Source organism: Cebus imitator, unplaced genomic scaffold, assembly GCF_001604975.1.
Source record: "Cebus imitator isolate Cc_AM_T3 unplaced genomic scaffold, Cebus_imitator-1.0 Scaffold116, whole genome shotgun sequence".
Lineage (NCBI taxonomy): Eukaryota > Metazoa > Chordata > Mammalia > Primates > Cebidae > Cebus > Cebus imitator.
The window spans coordinates 5,240,506-5,261,451 of record NW_016107431.1 but is presented as its reverse complement, the minus strand read 5'-3'; the positions used below and the strand labels follow the sequence as shown (position 1 = coordinate 5,261,451).

The window sequence follows — 20,946 nt, the reverse complement described above, 5'->3', positions numbered from 1 at the left end:
AGGAAGAACAATTTGCTTTACTCACTTGACTGATTCAATTGTTAATCTCATCTAAAAATGCTCTTATTACAAATCCAAACTAAGGTTTAACCAAATGTCTAGACACCCTGTGGCCTGGTAAAGTGGAACATAAAATTAACCATCACAGGTGGTGAAAAACTTCATTTGCAAAGCTTGTGAGCCTTCATAAATTTGCAGAAGCAACTTCCTTTAATGAGCTAGAATATAGTATACAGCTTTATCTATGTCTAAGGGAGATCAAGAAATGTAGTCTGTAGCTGAATGGACATAAACTGACTTTAAACTTGGAGGTTTCTATTACTTCAAAGAAAAAGAGAAGAACTTATACTAGAAACAATCTATCCCTGTCTGCATTCACATGCATGTGTGTTGCACATTATTACCCTACTTTTTGTACCTACAGTAGCAATAATAAAGAGGTCTTCCATACAGATGTCTTAAAAAAATTTTTAAGAGGCCACTGACAAACTTAACCAGATAGATAGCAGAATATTAAGTGTTTTATTATGTTCTCCCTCTCTAATTCCAATCATCTTCTTTTAGATACCTTCTCTTCTTTTTCCTTTTATTTTAGGCTTAGGAGTATAAGTGTGGGTTTGTTATGTGGGTGAATTATGAGTCATAGGGTTTTGGTGTACAGATTATTTCATCACCCCGGTAATAGGCATAGTACCCAATAGGTAATTTTTCAATCATCAGCCTCCTCTGAACCTCTACTCTTAAGTAGGTACTGATGTCTCTTGTTTCCTTCTTTGTGCCTATGTTTGTACTCAATGTGTAGCTCCCATGTATAAGTGATAACATGTGATATTTAGTTTTCTGTTCCTGCATTGGTTCACTTAAGATAACGGCCTTCAGCTCCATTCATGTTGCTGCGAAGGACATGATCTCATTCCTTATCATGGTGGTGTATTATTCCATGGTGTAAAGGTACCACATTTTCTATATTTAATCTACCATTAATGAGCATTTAGGTTGATTCCATATCTTTGCTCTTGTGAATAGTGCTGCAATGAATACATGAGTGCATGTGACCTTATGGTAGAACAATTCATATACCTTTGGGTATATACCCAATAATGGGATTTCTGGGTCTATGAGTCATTCTAGGTTCTTTGAGAAATTGCCAAACTGCTTTCCACAATGGTTGAACTAATTTCCATTCCCACCAGCAGCATATCAGCATTCCCTTTTCTCCACAGCCTCGCCAGTATGTGTTATTTTTTGACTTTTTAAGAATATCCATTCTGACTGGTTGTGAGGTTCTATCTCATAGTTTTGATTTCCATTTCTCTAATGATTAGTGATGTTGAGCATTTTTTTCATATATTTGTTGGCCATATGTATGTCTTCACATGAAAAGTGTCTGTTCATGTCTTTTGCCCACTTTTTAATGGGGCTATCTGCTTATAAATTTGTGTAGATTCCTTGTAGATTCTGGATATTAGTCCTTTGTCAGATGCATACTTTGCAAATATTTTCTCTTATTATGTTTTCTGTTTATTGATAGTTTTTGTTTGTTTGTTTGTTTTTACTATGCAGTAACTCTTTAGTTTAATTAGGTCTCATTTGTCAATTTTTATTTTTGTTGTAATTGTTTTGGGCATCTTCATCCTAAAATCTTTGCCAAGTGCTATGTCCAGAATGGAATTTCCTAGGTTACGTCCCAGGGTTGTTATAGTCTTAGGTTTTGCATGTAAGTCTTTACTCCATCTTGAGTTAATATTTGTATATGGTGTAAGTAAGGAGTCCAGTTTCAATCCCTTACATATAACTAGCCAGTTATCTCAGCACCATTTATTAAATAGGGAATTATTTCCCCATTGCTTCTTTTTGCCAACTCTGTTAAATATCAGATGATTGCTGGGTGCGGTGGCTCATGTGTAATCCCAGCACTTTGGGAGGCCAAGGCGGGTCGATAATGAGGTCAAGAGATCGAGGCCATCCTAGCCAACATGGTAAAATCCCATCTCTACTAAAGATACAAAAATTACCTGGGTGTGGTGGTGCATGCCTGTAGTCCCAGCTACTTGGGAGGCTGAGGCAGCAGAATTGCTTGATCCTGGGAGGCAGAGTTTGCAGTGAGCCAAGATCAGGCCACTGCAATCCAGCCTGGTGCCTGGCGACAAAGCAAGACTCTGTCTCAAAAAAAAAAAAAAAAAAAAAATCAGATGATTGTAGATGTATAGCTTTATTTGTAGATTCTCTATTTTGTTTAATCTATCGTTCTGTTTTTGTACCAGTATCATGTTGTTTTGATTACTATAGCCTTGTAGTATAGTTTGAAGTCTGGTAATGTGATGCCTTCAGATTTTTTTTTTTCTTAGAATTTATCTGGCTATTTAAACCATTTTGGTTTCATATATATTTTAAAATAGTATTTTCTAGTTCTGTGAAGAATGCCATTGATAGTTTCATAGGAAAAGCATTCAGTCTGAAAATTTCTTTGGGCAATATTGGCATTTTAACAATATTTATTCTTCCTATCCATAAGCATGGAATGCTTATCTATTTGTGTCATCTCTGAATTTTTTTCAGCAGTGTTTTGTAAATCTCATTGTAGAGATATTTCACATCCTTGGTAAGATGAATTCCTGGGTATTTTATTCTTTATGTGGCTATTATGAATTAGCTTGCATGCTTGATTGGGCTCTCAGTCCAGCTGGGACTCACAGGACCAAAACAGGAAACATGGAATTCATTTGTGTGGAGTTGGCCAGGGCCACCATGCCACCTGCACCTTGCCAGCTGCCACTGTGGCGAGATGATGCACAGAAGGGGCACAGCCTAGGACAGGGACAGTTAAGAGCCCTGACTTCCAAGTTGGCAGGGTGGGAGCTCCCAACGCATAGCTGCAGCCACCCAGGTTGTGGTTGTGGGCCCAGGCCTTTTGGCCTGGCAGGGTTAAGGCCAAGTCCCCCAGAGATGTCGCAGATAGTCCTGGTGTGCAGCAGGGCTGACACACTGGTCCTCTGCTACCTCAGCTCCTCCAGACTCTGGGCACCAACAAGTGTGGGAAGGAGGCTGAGATGGGGCTGGGAGCAGTTTAGTCTGTGGGTGCCCCTTGACCTGAGTGGCCTGGGAACCATGGGCAGTGGCAAAAGGCAGGCAGGCTCTTCAGCAGGACGGGGCGGGTCTGGGTTAGGCACCACCTTCAGGTTAGGGAGGGCCTAACCCAGTAGTGGGATTGCTGGATCAAAGGTAAATCTATTTTTAGTTTTTTCAGGAATTTCCATATTGTTTTCCATAATGGTTGTACAAGTTTACATTCTTACCAGCAGTGAAAAAGCGTTCCTTATTTCTAGATGTTTAAAGAAGAAGGGCATTGATATGTGAAGTAAAATACTTTGTCCCTTATGAAAAATTGCTAAAGCTTTCAAATGATTTTGCAGGGTTTCTCTGGTGGAAACAAAAAAAGGCCATTGTAATAACCAAAAAATATAAAGATATAAAAAAAGATTGGACAAGATTTAATGACATTGAACCAAGTGACCGTGCCAACTGCTCAATTCCCATTTTTAGAATCCATTAGAAAAAACTTTGAAGATTTGATTATATTAAGTGATGAGAGAGAAAAGGGCTTTGGGGGCAATGCAAAAAATTTCAAAAATTATTGATTTTTTTAAACTAATGTTTAAACCTATCTAGAAAAGCAATGGGATTCACAAAAAAATTGACCTCTGAATAAGAAAACATATTTTCTACAGAGCATATATATAAACAGTTGCCAAGTGGCTTGCAAAAGAGAAAAGGAATGACCTCTGTTAATCAGTATCACATATTCTTCAAAAGTTTGTAAAATGCTATGCATAGGAGCCCTATGCCATTCCACATACCAGAAAAAACCCTGCTTGAGCCAGTGCTGTGAACATGCTGAAGCTTCAGACAATTGAATAATTAAACTTTCACAGTTCAATTTTAACAACCCTGAATGTCTCCATTATTTGCCAGAGAAAGAGTGACCAGAGGACTTCTTTTTCTCAACTATTTTTCTTATTTCTACTTGGCTACCTTTATTACTTTGGGTGTCATACAAAATGTATTATATCATTTCAAAAAATTATCTTAAAATCAAATCTCAATAAAAATTTATTAAACAATAATCATTAAAATTAATTTAACAAAAATAAAATATCACTAATTGAATTTGTATTTGGTATTGTCTTTATTTTTATGTTTATTGTGTTGTATATTAGTGTTTTGTATTATTTTGATATAAATATATTTTTACAGTTTAATAAGATCATTCATGAATTTGAATCTCTTGAGCTCATATATTAGCCTCCCAAAAACAGATTCTTAATTTCTGCAATTAGTGATTATTCTACTGGTTTTCAAAATCTAACCATGGTGTTTAGGGGAGAACTCTTAAAATTGTGTTATAGATTCCATAGAAATTCCAAAGTTACTTGTTTTCCAAAATCTAGACTTTTTACATAATGACTAGTCAATGTCAGTTGAAAGGCTACTTGGTTTATTCTCATTTATGGATTATAATTATAAGCATAAATAAAAATTTTAAACTAAGTTAAAAAAATCAGAGTAACAACAGACATAAAACACAATGCTGTGCTTTTTTTGCTATATCATTGCTTACTAATTTTAGTTTTTAGTTATTTTTAATTCTGGCAAAATATGTAATATAATATTTCCTATTTTAGCCATTTCTTAAGTGTTCAATTCAGTGGTATTAATCACATTCGCAATGTTGTACAACCATAATCACCATTTTCAAAACATTTTCATCAACTCAGAAACTCTGTGACCAGTAGGCACCCTCTTCTCTCCTCTCCCAGACCCTAGTAATCTCTAATCTACTTTCTGTTTCTCTGAAGTTGCCTATTCTAGATATTTCATATGAGTGGAATTATGCATTATGTGTTTTTTGGTGTCTGGTTATTTAATCTAACAAAATGATTTCATGTTTCTTCCATGTTGTAGCATGTATCAGAACCTCATTCCTTTTAATGGATGAATAATATTTCAATATGTTCATATTATGAACATTATTATATACTATATATTATTATATATATGAACATCATCATATACAAACATATATATATATATATTTATATGTATGGAATATTATTATATATACAAACATACATATCTAATATTTAATTGAAATTTTTGAAAAAAATCCTAGATTTGTTCAATGCAAAGTTTCCTTCCATTGGAGTAAAAGTTAGTGATAAATAATAAAATCATGTATTTTTATCATAATTACTTTTTTCCCCTTTTTAAAATGTATGGAGCAAATTATAAACTAACAAAGTCTAGATAATGAAATATTATTTCTGTATTTTTGCTCTTATTTTAATGTTTCTCTGACTTTTCAGTATACATTTGCTACTGAAACAAAAAACATACTAACTCAGTGAGATTAAATAGGACCAGAAAAGCTATATACCTCCTCCCTCTGTTTAAGTTTTCTATGATAAGAAAAATATTTGTGGCATGTTATACCCTACATGACTACAAAATTTTCTACTCAGGATGGATCATAGAATTTCAAACAGATCTATCATTCTGTATAGTTCAGTGTATCAACTAAACTGAGATAACTTCTGCACAGAGAATGCACTTCTAGGATTGATAAAGGATTGTGTGAAGTTGCCAGTTGTTTTTACTGTAATAAGTTTAAAACCAAGAATATATTTTATTCCAAAGACAGTTTTGGTGAGCTGTTTAAATCATGGAATATATTTCCCAATGCTATAATATTTGAAAAATTAGTTAGGTTCCCTATGAATCCTGTTAGTTGACATAGAGCTAAATCTAAAAGTCCTGACATTGGGTGACCAAAACTGCTGTTCAATTTTTTTTTTTTTTTTGACGCCTGAACTTCTTATTGGCCTCCTGTTACCCAAAAGGTACCTTGCTTCTGCTGCTTCAACACCTCAGAACTTTAGAGTCATTGGTCTCAGATACTAATTGTTGTCCACTATCCTGCAGGTGGTGGTCTTTTGGATAGTTTGCATTGAATTGCTGCTATCCAGGGCATCACAGGGATTGAAGTCCTTTTCATCTTCCAGCAGGCAGCAGTAAGGTGGCAATCTCAGCTGACAGTTTGACTTTGATGTTCAGCAGGGGCTTCTCATACTCCTAGGCCTGGTACCGCCCCTCTGCCAGAGTCTGTGCCAGCTCTGACTTTAGGTGCAGCAGAGCCCCATTAAGCTGCTCCATCTGAATGGCATAGTGGGCCTCCATCTCCCTCGAGCTGTTCTCCAAGCCGGCCTTAAGATTTCTCATGGAGTCCAGGTTGATCTCCAGGCACTGGACTGTACCTCTTAGCTCCGTGAGCATCATCTCAGCATCTCTGATCTTGTCAGACTGCATGGTGATGACTATGGTCCTCTCCCCAATCTCCTGGGACAAGTATTGTCCAGCTTCTCTTGGTTCTTCTGAGCCAGCTCGTCACATTGATATATCAGGATCTTGCTGGAGTCCTGAGATTTAGAGACATTTAAATCTCCATGGTCAAACAGAACTGGCAAACTGGGCTCCTAAGTCTTTTGTTTCCTCCTTGTGATTCTTCTTCATGAACAGCAGTTCCTCCTTGAGAGCCAAGATCTGTCTTCAGCTGCAGCTGAGTGACATTGGTGTCATCAGTGACCTTGCTGAGCCCATGAATGTGGCTCTCCACAGATGGGCATGTGGCCAGCTCTGTCTTATAGTTGCCTCTAAAATCATCAGCAGTAAGATGGGCATTGTCTATCTCCAGAACAATCTGGGCATTGTCCACAGAATTTGCAAAAGTCTGAGTCACCAGGTCCTCTATGGTCTTAATGTAACGTCCCCAGTCTCTGACCTGGGGCCCCTTCTTCTCCAGTTGTTCCCAGATTTTAGTCACTAGCCTCTGATTCTCGGTCTCCAGGCCACTCACTCTGTCCAGGTAGGAGGCTAGGCAGTTATTCAGGCCTTGCATGGCCTCGTTCTTGCTTTGCATGTCCCACTATTTCTACCAGATCCCTGGTCATTCTCGCAACCAGAATCCTGGTCCCTCAGCCAAGCCAGAAGCTGGTGCAGCTAGAAGAGAAGATTCAGAAGCCGGAGCCCCTGGCGCCTGCATAAAGGGTAGCCAGGCTGCTGGTGAGCAACTGGATGAACACCACGGACAGGCAGTTAGTAGAGAAGGTGGTCAAGTGGGTGATGAATCTCATGTCTCAGAGAAGGAAAGCAAGAGGACAGGATTCAGTTTCCTCTGAGCTGCTGTTAAATTTTGTTTTTCTAAGGATATTCCTATTGGCGATTTCAGAAACAACTTTCTTCCTATTTATTCCATTTGGGACTCCATTATATCTTGACCAGAATCCACATCTTATTCTTGGGAGGAAGAGCTTCTATCACCTAGGATTGCTGTGGAAACAGGGTTTTCGTGGCAGGTTAGAAGCAGAAATATTGACTAAACTTAGATATTTGTTTAATTTAATTCAACAAAATATGGTAAACATCATTTATATGTATTCTGAGATGCTAAGATATGTAGAGAATATAGACAAATGAGACGCAGTTCCGGACCTCAAGAAGCTTGCAGTTTACAGAGGAGCATAGAAGATATTAAGATCTCATGGATAAAAGACCTGGTCTGGAAAGTGTCATACACAGATGTCAAACAAAAATATATAAATGGAGATATGAGTACATATCTTTGAAGAATCTTGGAACGTTCACAGAGCAGGCAACAGTAGAAATGGACATTGAATGATCTAGGGACTTGTAAATCAGAGTTGGTTGTGTGGCCCTTATGGGCAGGAATGCTTCGTAGTCATGTATAGGAGGTTTTGAAGTAAGATGCAGCTTTTTATCTCCTGATTTTGGAAGATATTAGAGAATTAAAGATGAAAATTATAAAGGAGCAGGACATGGCAGCTCATGCTTATAATCTCAATGCTTTAGAAGGCTGCGGCAGAAGGATTGCTTGAGGCCAGGAATTCAAGATGCACCTGGGTAACATAGTAAGACCCCATTTCTTTTTTTTTTCCACATTTATTTATTTTATTGCATTTTAGGTTTTGGGGCACATGTGAAGAACATGTGAAATTGTTGCATAGGTACACACGTGGCAGTGTGATTTGCTGCCTTCCTCCCCATCACCTACATCTGGCATTTCTCCCCTTGCTATCTCTCCTCAGCTCCCCACCCCCCCCCGTCCCTCCCCTATTTCCCCCCAACTGACCCCAGTGTGTAGTGCTCCCCTCCCTGTGTCCATGTGTTCTCATTGTTCAACACCCGCCTATGAGTGAGAACAGGCGGTGTTTGATCTTCTGCTCAGCAAACTGACAGAAGACCCCATTTCTTTAAAAAAAAAAAATAGCCTGGCATGGTGGTACATGCATGTAGTCTCAGCTACTTGGGAAGCTAAGTGGAGAGGATTGCTTGAGACCAGGAGTTCAAGGTCATAGTGAGCTATAAGCATGTCACTATACTAGAGCCTGCATGGCAAAAATAAAAAAATAAAAAAGAAAGAAAATTTAAAAGGGAGAACATCCTCTGAATGCACACTCTCTTGCCTATGTTTGTGAATATGATGGGCCTGTACACACAATTTTATTGAGCAATGAAGGCCAGTTTGGGAATAACAAACTTTTTCTTGGCAGTACCTGAACTTGAATTTAATTGAATTCAAAATCTTAAATGAACACTAAGCTAAATATCTATTTTAACTTTGATATCTTTAATAAAGCATTGTAGAATTTTCTTATTGAGCATTACATAAGTAATTCCTGTTTGTCACAGAAAAATTAAAGAATACAAATGAAATAAAAATAAATTATTTCAAATCAAAATGTTAGTAAAATGTGTCAATGTAAGAACAGGCATTCAGTGTTTTTTTATTACATGATAGGAATATCCACATAAAAGTAAGAAAATAAAAAACAATTTATCAACATTGAATCTCTGGGAAAGGGACAACATTTTATATTTTGAATAATTTCTGTCTTATTACAGACGAGACTTCTTTTAAGAAATAGTCTCCAGCTACTGAAAGCAGGTAGCATTTTGGGAAAGTAAATAAAAAGCACAGAATAACACCACGGAAGTCCTAATTTGAAGGGATAAAGGCCAGAGGAGAAGGTAGATAATGAGAGATGGAGACTGTATTAATGTTGGGTAAGCTGACATAATAGACCTCAAACTTCCAGTGCCAAAAACAAACAAAAAAATAAAGCTGTTTTATTTCTTTTCTTTTCTTTTCTTTTGGCACTCTGTTGCCCAGCCTGGAGTGCAGTACAAGCTTGGCTCACTGCGACCGCTGCCTCCCAGGCTCAAGAGATCATCCCACCTCAGCCTCCCCAGTATGTGGGACCACGGGCACATGCCATCACTTCCGGCTAATATTTTGTATTTTTGGTAGAGACAGGGGTTTCACCATGTTGTCCGGGCTGGTCTCGAACTCCTAAGCTCAGGTGATCTTACTACTCAGCCTCCCGAAATGCTGAGATTACAGGAGTGAGCCACCATGCCAGACCTATTTCTTTCTCAGCTGATTGTCCTGGCTGTTCATTCAGGTTGATAGCTGCATTTTCTCTGTGCAGACATCTAGGGCGGACTGATGGCTACTTTGCCATCTTAAATATGTGGATTCCAAGGTCACCAGGGGCATAACCAGCAGTGAGAAGTAGGAAGTAGAGCGTATAGAAGTTGCCAATGGGAAGTTTATATGAGCCACTCTTGGGAGTTGTATGCATCACTTCTCTTTACAGTCCATTCATTAAAACAACCATGTGTCTACACTCAATTTCAAGGGAGGCTGAGAACTCTAGTCTAGCTGTGTTCCCAAGAAGAGGCAACCAATATCTGTTTATCTGCTTGTGTGTTGTCTGTTTGGTGGACAGCTGGTTATTCCTGCCACAGAGATGATTCTATTTTAGGTACTATTTTCCGTTTAATTATGGCATACTGAAGAAAATTTCCGGGTGAACTTCTTATGCCTACTTTATATTGCATAGCTTTTTTGTAGCAAATAGATATTAGTATAAACATATACATATTAGTAGCAAATACATGTTAGTGTATATTATTAGTATAATGAAAAGCTTTATTTATTAAATCAGCAAGATTACTATTACTCCTAATATTATGATCCAGAATACACCCAATGTTAATATTTATGCATATATATGTCCTTTTAGATCATCTATTTACCTATCATTTATCTGTTCAATAATGCTCCATTGAATTTGTCAAATATTTTGGTTGTCAAGAATGAGGTGAGCTCTTGTCATACTAAGTGAAAATAAATTTATTTTAAGATATGAGATAGCCCACAGATTCAGAGAGAGATTCTAGAATACTAAGTTATGTTCTTACCCCAATGGGAACAATGCAGCCAGTAAAAATACCCAATCACAGGATAGAATTGTTTCTGTCATCAGCACCTGTTGCTCCACACCAGCGATGGTCGGGGAACTGGATATCAAATTGCTACCACAGTTGTTCCAGAACAACCAAATGCCTCTATCTCCATGCTTGCCAGAATATGTGACCTCCCTGCAGGAAGAGAGCATCTCATAGCATTCATTTTGCATCTAAATCTTGCATATGTGCATATGATTTTTAGAAACTAAATTACATATTACATTGCTGATATCATGCAATAAGGAGCATAAAAGTTTGCATTAGATTTTAAGCATTTGTGGCACATAGGAAGGCAAATTAGGAGTCATTGAAATGAGAATTGAGTGAATCTATTTAAAATATTTGCCTGCTGTGAGCAGTGGCTCTCACCTGTAACCCCCACACTTTGGGAGGTTTATGCAGTGGATCTCATGAACTCAGGAGTTCAAGACCAGCCTGGACAACAAGGCAAAACCCGACCTCTAATTAAGCAACGCAGAGGGAATGGAAGTGAACTGAGAGCATAGTGACCATTAAGAGCCTCTTCAACAAGCCCAAGAGTGAGATGACCCCAGAGGAGCTGCAGAAGCGAGAGGAGGAGGAATTTAACACAGGTCCACTCTGAGTTCAAGCGGTCCATCAGAAACAACACCCAAGTGCTCATCAACTGCCTTAACAATAAGAAACTCCTGGGCCACATGAAAGCCTTCCATAGACACTGCAACATGGTACTGGAGAACATGAAGAAGGTGTGGACTGAGGTACCCAAGAGCAAGAAGTCCAAGCCAGTAAACAAAGACACTACATCTCCAAGATATTCCTGTGTGGGGGCTCGGTCATTGTGGTCCTGTGGAACCTGCTCATTGCCGGCAAGTAGGGGCCACCTATCCATCAACAGAACTCACTCCCCTATCCTACGAAGACAGCTGCCATTGATGTTGAGAATAATAAAGCTCTGTGTTTTTTGTTTTTTTTTTTCTAAAAAAAAAAAAAGGAAAAGAAAAATACAAAAATTATCATCTGGGCATGGTGGTGTACACTTGTACTCCCAGCTACATGGGAGGCTGAGGCAGGAGGATCCATTGAGCCTTGGGAGGCTGAGGCTACAGTGAGCAGTGGTCATGCCAGTGCACTCCAGCCTGAGCTACGGAATAGAATGTTGTCTAAAAAAATAGAACAGAATAAAATAAAATAACTTTCCAATGAGATTTGTCTCTAATATTTGTTTCTTACTGGTTATTTTAAAAGCGATTGTTGTTATATTTTTTAACTAGCCATCTACTGAACAGTATTCTAGTTTCAAGAGTTTTTCAGTTTATTTTTGTATGCTTTTTATATAGAGAATTATATTTGCAATAATGATATTTATCTTTTCATTTCTAATATTTATGCCCTTTATCATTTCTTTGCCTATGGCATTATTTTACCAAATTTATACCAAGCAATGCATGCTCTTTCAATGTCTCTCTAAATAAAATAGATAAATACTTGATGATACTTGTAGGCATAACACTTATTTTAAATAGACATTTGATACTAGAAAAACATTACTGACTCTAAATGCTTTGCTTGAACCTGTCTGCTTAAGGAATTATCTTTATGTTTTGTAAAAGAGAGAATTAATAGTTCTAGGATTCCAGTGTAAAGCTAGGAATTAGACTAACTTACATAAAAAAAATTTTAATTATAATAAAATTAGTTTAAAAGTAGATTAATATGGAAAAGAAAATAAAATCACCAATGATTTCATTGCTCAAGATGATCTGATAACTATATATGCATCTCTGCACACACTTAAAGTCTCTGCCAACACACACAAGCACACACACACACACACACACACTCTTAAAAAAGTGAGTTATATGATTATTTTGAATATTTGATTACAAATGAAAAGTATATTATTTTGTCAATCATTTTCATTTTATTGCAAAATTTAAATAATTTATTTATTTACTCAAAAAAATTTAACTCCAAACATAATGTTATAGGACACCTGATTTCCCCCACATCTAATCTACCACTTTATTCTATTTCAGATTTTAAAAACTCTTCATTGAGATTTTAAAATTTAGCAATCTACAGGTTTGAAGCCCTGTAAGGGCTAAATTTTCCTTTTATTTAGAGTATTTTAAGTATTTTATTATGGATCAAATAAACAGTATTTTATAAATCAGCATGTGTCCATATTTTATCATATAGACTGATTAGCCAGTAAGAATAATTTCTTATCTATATTTTTAATTTTTCTGGCTTACAAGTAAAATGGCTAAACTAAATAAATTCCAAATTCATTCAGTCTATGGTAGAGGAATGACGTGCAAAGGAAAGATTAATCAACATAAGAACCAAAAAGTTTTTATTAGCTTCCCACAGCATACAACTTCTATAGAACTTTGTGAAAATTTTCTATTGTTGTGTTAAATTTCTGTGATGTAGCGTCAATTAATGATCCCTTGAGAATATGAATTAATAATAGAAGTCCACTTTTGTTTTAAAGATTTTAGATAATCTTGAAGCAATTCTAGACAGGTAGAAGAAACTTCTGAGTCTGAGTAGATGATGCTGGGTATAGGCAGCCAATCTAAAGAACTTTCAGCAGCAGTAGTAGAAATTTTATGTGTGTGTATGTGAAATATTTCAGCAATTGTTGACGTATTTTGAACAAAATTTTTAACTATCCCTCCTCAAGGCCCCATTAAACTTTATATTTGCATTAGTGTTGTCTTAACACTCAGAGTAGACCAAATTAAATAGAACTTTAAAATTTTAGTTCTGTGTATTGTTTACATTAATATAGCGTTTTAAAAGCAAATGTTTTTAAAAAACAAAAGTAATAATATTAGGAACTTAAAAAATACAGATAAATAAAATAAATGCAAATCATTCTCAGCCTTATACAACAATTGTAGCATTTCAGAGTTTTGTCTTTGATATATACTAACAGAATGAAAACATACTAAATATATTCATTTTAGTATTTTCTTTTCACTTAATTTTTAAATGCCTTTCCATGTTATTAAGTTTCTTTAAATCAAGATTTTTAACTACAGTGATTTATTTTGTGCTTTTTAATAACTCACAAGCATATTTTTCTCAATATTTTTGTGTTTATAAAGAAAATGTATAGAAAGTTCTTATGACTATATCTTTGTGTGTATGTTCTCAATTGTTTTCTTACAATAGATTCCTAGAATTTGTTTTATCAAAAATGATGTAATGAAATTTTCCATATCAAAATTTTATTTAAAAATTATATTAAAATACAAGCCTGACAAAAACAAGCAATGGGGAAAGGATTCCCTATTTAATAAATGGTGTTGGGAAAACTGGCTAGCCATATGCAGAAACCTGAAACTGGATCCCTTCCTTATACCTTATACAAAAATTAACTCCAGATAGATTAAAGATTTAAACATAAATCCTAACACCATAAAAACCCTAGAAGAAAACCTAGGCAATACCATTCAGGACATAGGCATAGGCAAGGACTTCATGACTAAAACACCAAAAGCAATGGCAACAAAAGTCAAAATAGACAAACAGGATCTAATAAACATAAGAGCTTCTGCACAGCAAAATAAACTATCATTAGAGTGAACCAGCAATCAACAGAATGGGAAAAAATTCTCTAACAAAGGTCTAATAACCCAAATCTACAAAGAACTTAAATAAATTTACAAAAAAAAAACAATCCCATTAAAAAGTGGGGGAAGGATATAAACAGACACTTTTATAAAGAAGACATTTATGCAGTCAACAACAATGAAAAAAAGCTCAGCATCACTGGTCATTAGAGAAATATAAATCAAAATCACATTGAGATACCATCTCACACCAGTTAGAATGGCGATCATTAAAAAGTTAGGAGGCAACAGATGCTGGAGAGGATGTGGAGAAATAGGAACACTTTTACACTTTTGATGGGAGTATAAATTAGTTCAACTATTGTGGAAGCAGTGTGGCGATTCCTCAAGGATCTAGAAATAGAAATATCATTTGACCTAGCAATTCCATTATTGGGTATATACCCAAAGGATTATAAAACATTCATCTATAAAGACACATGTGCACTTATGTTTATTGTGGCACTGTTTACAATAGCAAAGACTTGGAACAAACCCAAATGTCCATCAATGATAGACTGGATAAAGAAAACGTGGCACATATACACCATGGAATACTATGCAGCAATAAAAAAGGATGAGTTCATGTCCTTTGCGGGGACATGGATGAATCTGGGAATCATCATTCTCAGCAAACTGACACAAGAGCAGAACACCAAACACCGAATGTTCTCACTCTTAAGTGGGTGTTGAACAATGAGAACACATGGACACAAGGAGGGGAACACCACACACTAGGGCCTGCTGGGGGATAGGAAGGTTAAGGGAGGGATAGTAGGGGGTGGGGGAATTGGGGAGGGCTAACATTAGGAGAAATACCTAATGTAGATGTTGGGGGGTTGGATGCAGCAAACCACCGTGTCACCTGTGTAACAAACCTGCATGTTCTGCACATGTACTCCAGAACTTAAATTATAATTAAAGAAAAAGAAAAGAAAAATTTGATCAACAGCAAAAAATTATATTTCTTTGATACCATACAATTGTATTAAAAGTTAATAACAAGAAGACAAAAAAATCCCCTTATGTTTGAAAATTAAAAAATTAGACACCAAAGTACCTTAATTTAAGCTAAAATAGAAAGCATATAAAACATTTTATATCTTTCCTTTCTAGAAAAAAGGTTGGACGTTAAATAAATAAATAGAAGCTAAAACCTCATGGTATGGTTTCAATTTCAGGTAGTTATTTTTAAAAAACAATGACATTTAAAAAATGAGTTTGAAAACCTGGAAAAAGTAGAGGCTAAATTAAGAAAGATACATATTGTAATACTAAATCTAAATTTTTGGAAAACCTCTGACATGGCTGGTCTCACTGGCCCAGGAGGAATATTTCAGAAATCTAGGCAGGAATCAGATTACCTATTTCAGCTGAATGGGGACGTTCTGTTTTATATCCATGAGATGCTTTTAAACTTGTACTGAGGCTATACTTTACTGAGTAAATAGATACACTTTTTTTTTCTTGACTTTGGAATATTACAACATTTTCACTTATACTGATTTTTTATTACAGTGGCTATATCTAACAACCTTGGAAAAAGAGGTCAGACTTTAAAGACTTAATTGTAGTTTTAATTGACAAATAATAATGGTAAAATTCCACTTCTGGATATATGTCCAAAGAAGTTGAAATCAGTATGCCAAAGAGATATCTGTATGCCAAAGAGATATCTGTGCCGTCACGTTCACTGCAGCACTGTCTACAATGGCAAGTATCGTTCTCTAATGGCCTGATTTACTTGTGGTTGTATAGATTTGGACAAATATTAATTCAGCTGTAGCAATAACTTTTAAATTGAATTTTCTTATGTTTTTCCTGTAATGACTTTGAAAGAAAACCATAAATAAGTGGTAATCATAAAAATGTATAAACATGATTTCTATAGGGAGGGAAAGGTAATCCACTAAAAACTGGCTGTTTATTTATCTTGTTCATTCATCAATTTATTTATTTGTTCCTTTATCAATGATTATGGATTGTTTTCACATTACTGAATAGACCCTGGAGGTTCCAATACAAAGACAATGTACTTCAGAAGAGAGAGAGAGGTTGATTTTTATGACAGTATGATATGCAGTACTATACAGGTGGTGTAACTGGGGTGGCTGTACTATGTAGTATTTCAGAAATTTAGCTCTCAAATAATAATGTATGGATTCAAAGTCTGCTCCATATCTCATCAGCCAGGTGGTCTTGGACAAGTGTGTCTTTGATTTCAGTTTCCTCATCTGTTAAATAAGGATAATATTATTACCCATATTACGAAATTGTTTTGAGAAGTAAATGAGGTATTATCTGTCTCTGTAATAGCCTGTGACACATAGCCGTATGTTAATGTTAACTGTTGTTATTGGTGACCTTGTTATTAAGAAATAATTGTGCTAAAAGATGAAAGAGGTTGACTAATGCAAGATGAGAAGAAAAGGGCATCATGATTAAGCAGAGAAGGGGGCGAAAGTCACCCCAAGCAGAAGATGGAGAGAAAATATTGCAGAGCAGTAAGGTGTAGAGACACAGAACAGGTTCAGAGAACAGTGACATTTTATATTCAATTTGATGTGTAATGATGAGAAATTTGAACTTTATCTTGGAAACTTTTAAGCCTTACAAGAAAAGAAGCAGCATGATTAGATTTGGATATCAGAAAAATGGTGTAGTAAATGACATGGAAAACAAATCTGAGTGTGAGTAGATGAGATTAGAGAGACTTATGAGACAGATTTAATTGTCCAAGTGAGAAACAAAGACATAAATTGAAGATTAAATATTAAAGATTACACCAGGCATATGGTCTACAAATTATTTATGTCACATATGTGATGAAAAAGTGGGATTTGAAGCTGATCCTCAGATTTTCAGCTTGTGCAACTGAGTTGATGACAGTGCTATTACCCAAGATAGGAAATATAATAAATGCTTATCATAATATTTAATATTATGTAGTTCTTAATTTGTGTCAGGCTCAAGCTCTGCTCCAAATACCTTTTTTTTAAAAAGAGAGTCTCACTCCGTTGCCCATGCTGGAGCGCAATGGTGCTATGATAGCACCAGGAGCTCCCCGTAAACTGGAACTCCTGGGCTCAAATTATCCTCCCAAGTCAGACTCCTGAGTTGCTATCCTGTCCACCATCATGCATGGCTAAGTTTTTTAAGTTTTTTTTTTATAGAAACAGGGTACCCCTATATTGTCCAGGATGGTCTTGAATTCTTATTGGCCTCAAAGGATCCTGCCACCTTGGCCTCTTAAAGTACTGAGATTCCAAATATCCTTAGTGCAATTAACTCATTTAATTCTAACAACAATGATACAAAATAATATTATTTCCTTTTTACAAATAAGGAAACTGTAGAACATGGGAAATAAATAATTTTCCAAGGTCGCATAGCTAGTGAGCAGGAGAGTGAAATTGCAAATGTGGTTGAATAGTTGCAGAGCTTACTTTGAGCCCCATGCCACACAGCTCTGCTACTGAGAAGAGGAACAAATTTGAGGGGGAAGTTGGCCTCTATGAAGATAGATGTCTTAATGTGAGTATTTTGGTACTCTTTTGACAATATTCTATACAATTAGTATCAACACAGTGCTATATTAGTTAATTATTTTATTAACTAATCAACTTGACTGTGTCGTCCTTTTGTATATATAAGTAAATGTAAATCAAATATATATACATATAAATGTATGTATGTACACACACACACACACACACACACACACACACGCATACTTCCAAACAATGGCCTAGTTACCACATCAAAACTAATGTGGGCTTAGTCTAGAATTACTTATTATTCATAGATATATGATTGTTTTTAGTGGTCCTACATTTTATTTTAAAATGTCCATATTATCTACTATGTTGAGCTTTTCTTTATCTCCTCATGAATAGAGATTCTATTAACATTTCCCAGGCATACAGCTAATTAGATATTTATTTACTTGTGTGGATCAGGTATGAAAACTAAATATAATCTTACACATCTTACAACTATGTCTCAAGAAACAATAGGCATCCTCTCAAACTCTGTATCGGCTTATTACTACACATTTGTGTTAATAAGATGAGTGTTTTCTATAGTAATAAACTCTTAAATATGCTAAGGAACAATTCTGTCTTTACATTATTTGATTGGTACTATCAGGGTAACCATTGATTACACATTTCAAAGTGTAAAATGTTAGTGTGCCATTTTACTTAATAAATGACTGCATATATGGAAATAAACTTAAGGGCTGGGTAAATTGATAGATCCGATGGGAATTCCACTTTTTCTGGTTATGTAGCTTCTACAAGCTTTAACTCAGTGATTATACATTTCTTATTAGGCATGCAGATCTAGGACACCAGCAACATGAATACAGGCCTTGAAATGAATGAATGATTTTCTCAGATGATGTGAGGGGGCAACAAAACATATGAATAATTATTATTGGTTTCAAATTATAATATCTATAATGCTTTTTACTAAATTAGTCTTTCAAGTAGGACAGATAAAGAAAATAAGAATACAAGTTTAATTTCTATATACCAAAGAAGACTGTAAATGCATTCATTTATTAATGTTACACTTGAATCTGGAGACTGGTAATCTTTTACATGCTAAATTTTCTCTCTTATTCTCTACAGAAGTTATTTTCTATTCTCTTAGATCTCCTATGAAACCAGGTATTTGTTCATCATCAGATGATGATTTTATCTCATAAATTTTAGAGAAAATGAGAGTTATAGATAGGAATTAATCTCACCTTCCTTTTTTCCCTCTCAGTACAATTCAAGAAGTGTCTTTCCCCCTAGGGCCATTCTCTAAGATAGCATTTCCTGTCTTTTCCTCCAGGAACATACTCCATCAATAGTCCCTCTTTCTCTATCTTCATTGACTCACTTCCTGGTAACCAATTCTCAATATTTCAAGTTTCTCAAATCTCTTTATCAATGTTAGTTTTATAGGACTGCTGTAGCAAAGTATCACAAACTGGGTAATTAAACTGCAGAAATGTATGGTCTCACAGTTCTGGGTTGCTTCTTTCTAGCTTCTAGTGGTTTCCTGGTAATCTTTGGTGTTCCCTGATACTTAATTCCCATCTCTGCCTTTGATGTCCTATGGTGTTCACCCTGTGTCTCTGTTTTCAGATGGCCATGTGCTTCTGAAGATACTAGTTATACTGGATGAGAGGTCCACCCTCCTCCAGAGATACCTCATCTTAACTAGCAGCATCTGCAGTAACCCTGTTTCTAAATAAAAAGTCACACTGTGAAGTACTGGGGGTTAGGACTTCAAATATATATATATATATATATATATAAATATATATATATATATATACACACACACAAGATATATATAAATGTTATATATAAATATAAATATATAAATCAAATATATTTATATTTATATAACTATAAAATTATATATATATAAATATTTAATATATATAAATATATTAAAATATATATAACTATTATATGTATAAATATACATATAAATAAAATATATATTTATATATTATATATAGTTAATATATATTATATGTAATACATATTAATTGTCTATAAATATATAATATATATTAAAATATATACATATTATATATTTATATATTAATATATATATATATAATATATTATATATATTTTAATATATATTTATATATGTCTTTTATATATATAATTTAATACATATGTTTTTTGAAGTCCTAACCTCCAGTACTTCACAGTGTGACTTATATATATATTTATATATTTGATTGGGGACACAATTCAGCCCAGAACACTACCTTTATAAAATAAAACCGTAAACTTTCAAACATTCTTTAACTAGACTTTCTGTTTAGACCACCATTTTTATCTTTTCTTTCCTTTATATTCACACTTTTGAAGGTTTTGCCAACAATTTCTGCCCTTACTTCCTCCCAAGTCAATTTTTTAAAATCATGCTTATAAATTGTCTTTCATTGTGTGTGTATATGTGTAATTTGCCCTGATTATGCAAAGATAACACTCAGCTTGATAGTTCTATTTCTCAGGGGTAATTACTATATTAACATTTTGATTTTACATTTAACAATAAGTTATGTATTCAGCATTTAGTTCCAGATATGTTGATAAATATAATTCATTTTAATCTATTTTGAAGATGAAAAATACATGTAAAATTCACCATTTTTATCTTTTTTTATCTTTTCTTTTATCTTTTTTTCTTTTTTGTCTTTTCTTTCCTTTATAATCACACTTTTGAAGGTTTTGCCAACAATTTCTGCCCTTACTTCCTCCCAAATCCATTTTTTAAAATCATACTTATAAATTGTCTTTCATTGTGTGCGTGTGTGTGTAATTCGCCCTGATTATGCAAAGATAACACTTAGCTTGATAGTTCTATTTCTCAGGGGTAATTACTATATTAACATTTTGATTTTATATTTAACAATAAGTTATGTATTCAGCATCTAGTTCCAGATATGTTGATAAATATAACTCATTTTATTTTCACCATTTTGAATATGAAAAATATGTGTAAAATTCATTTTATTGGCTTTGTTCACATAAGGTTCTCCACTGGGAAATATATTCTTTCTCAATTACTGATAAAACTTGGTTTCAGGAATCACATAAGCTTGAGATCTAGACTGAGAAAAGTGTGGTAAATTTATCAAAATAGTGTCATCCTTTAAGCTTCATGGAGGATAGGCAGCTGGTCTTTTTCTAGACTCAATGTACTTTATTTTGAGTGTAATGTAATTTAATATATATGAATTTGTGTGTATGTGTGTGTGTGTATATATATGTATATATATATACTCAATGTGCTTTGAGTCTAATGTAATTTAATATATATGTTTGTGTGTAGGTGTGTATGTGTATGTGTGTATATATATATGCGTATATATATATATATACACACACACATACACACACACACACACACACACACATATATATACACACACACA

General features: G+C 34.8%; 1 pseudogene; it reads left to right on the top strand.

The window, feature by feature from the left end:
- The first annotated feature begins 1,971 nt into the window (after window positions 1-1,971).
- On the top strand, window positions 1,972-11,331 carry LOC108311487 (annotated as a pseudogene).
- The last annotated feature ends 9,615 nt before the right edge of the window (window positions 11,332-20,946 follow it).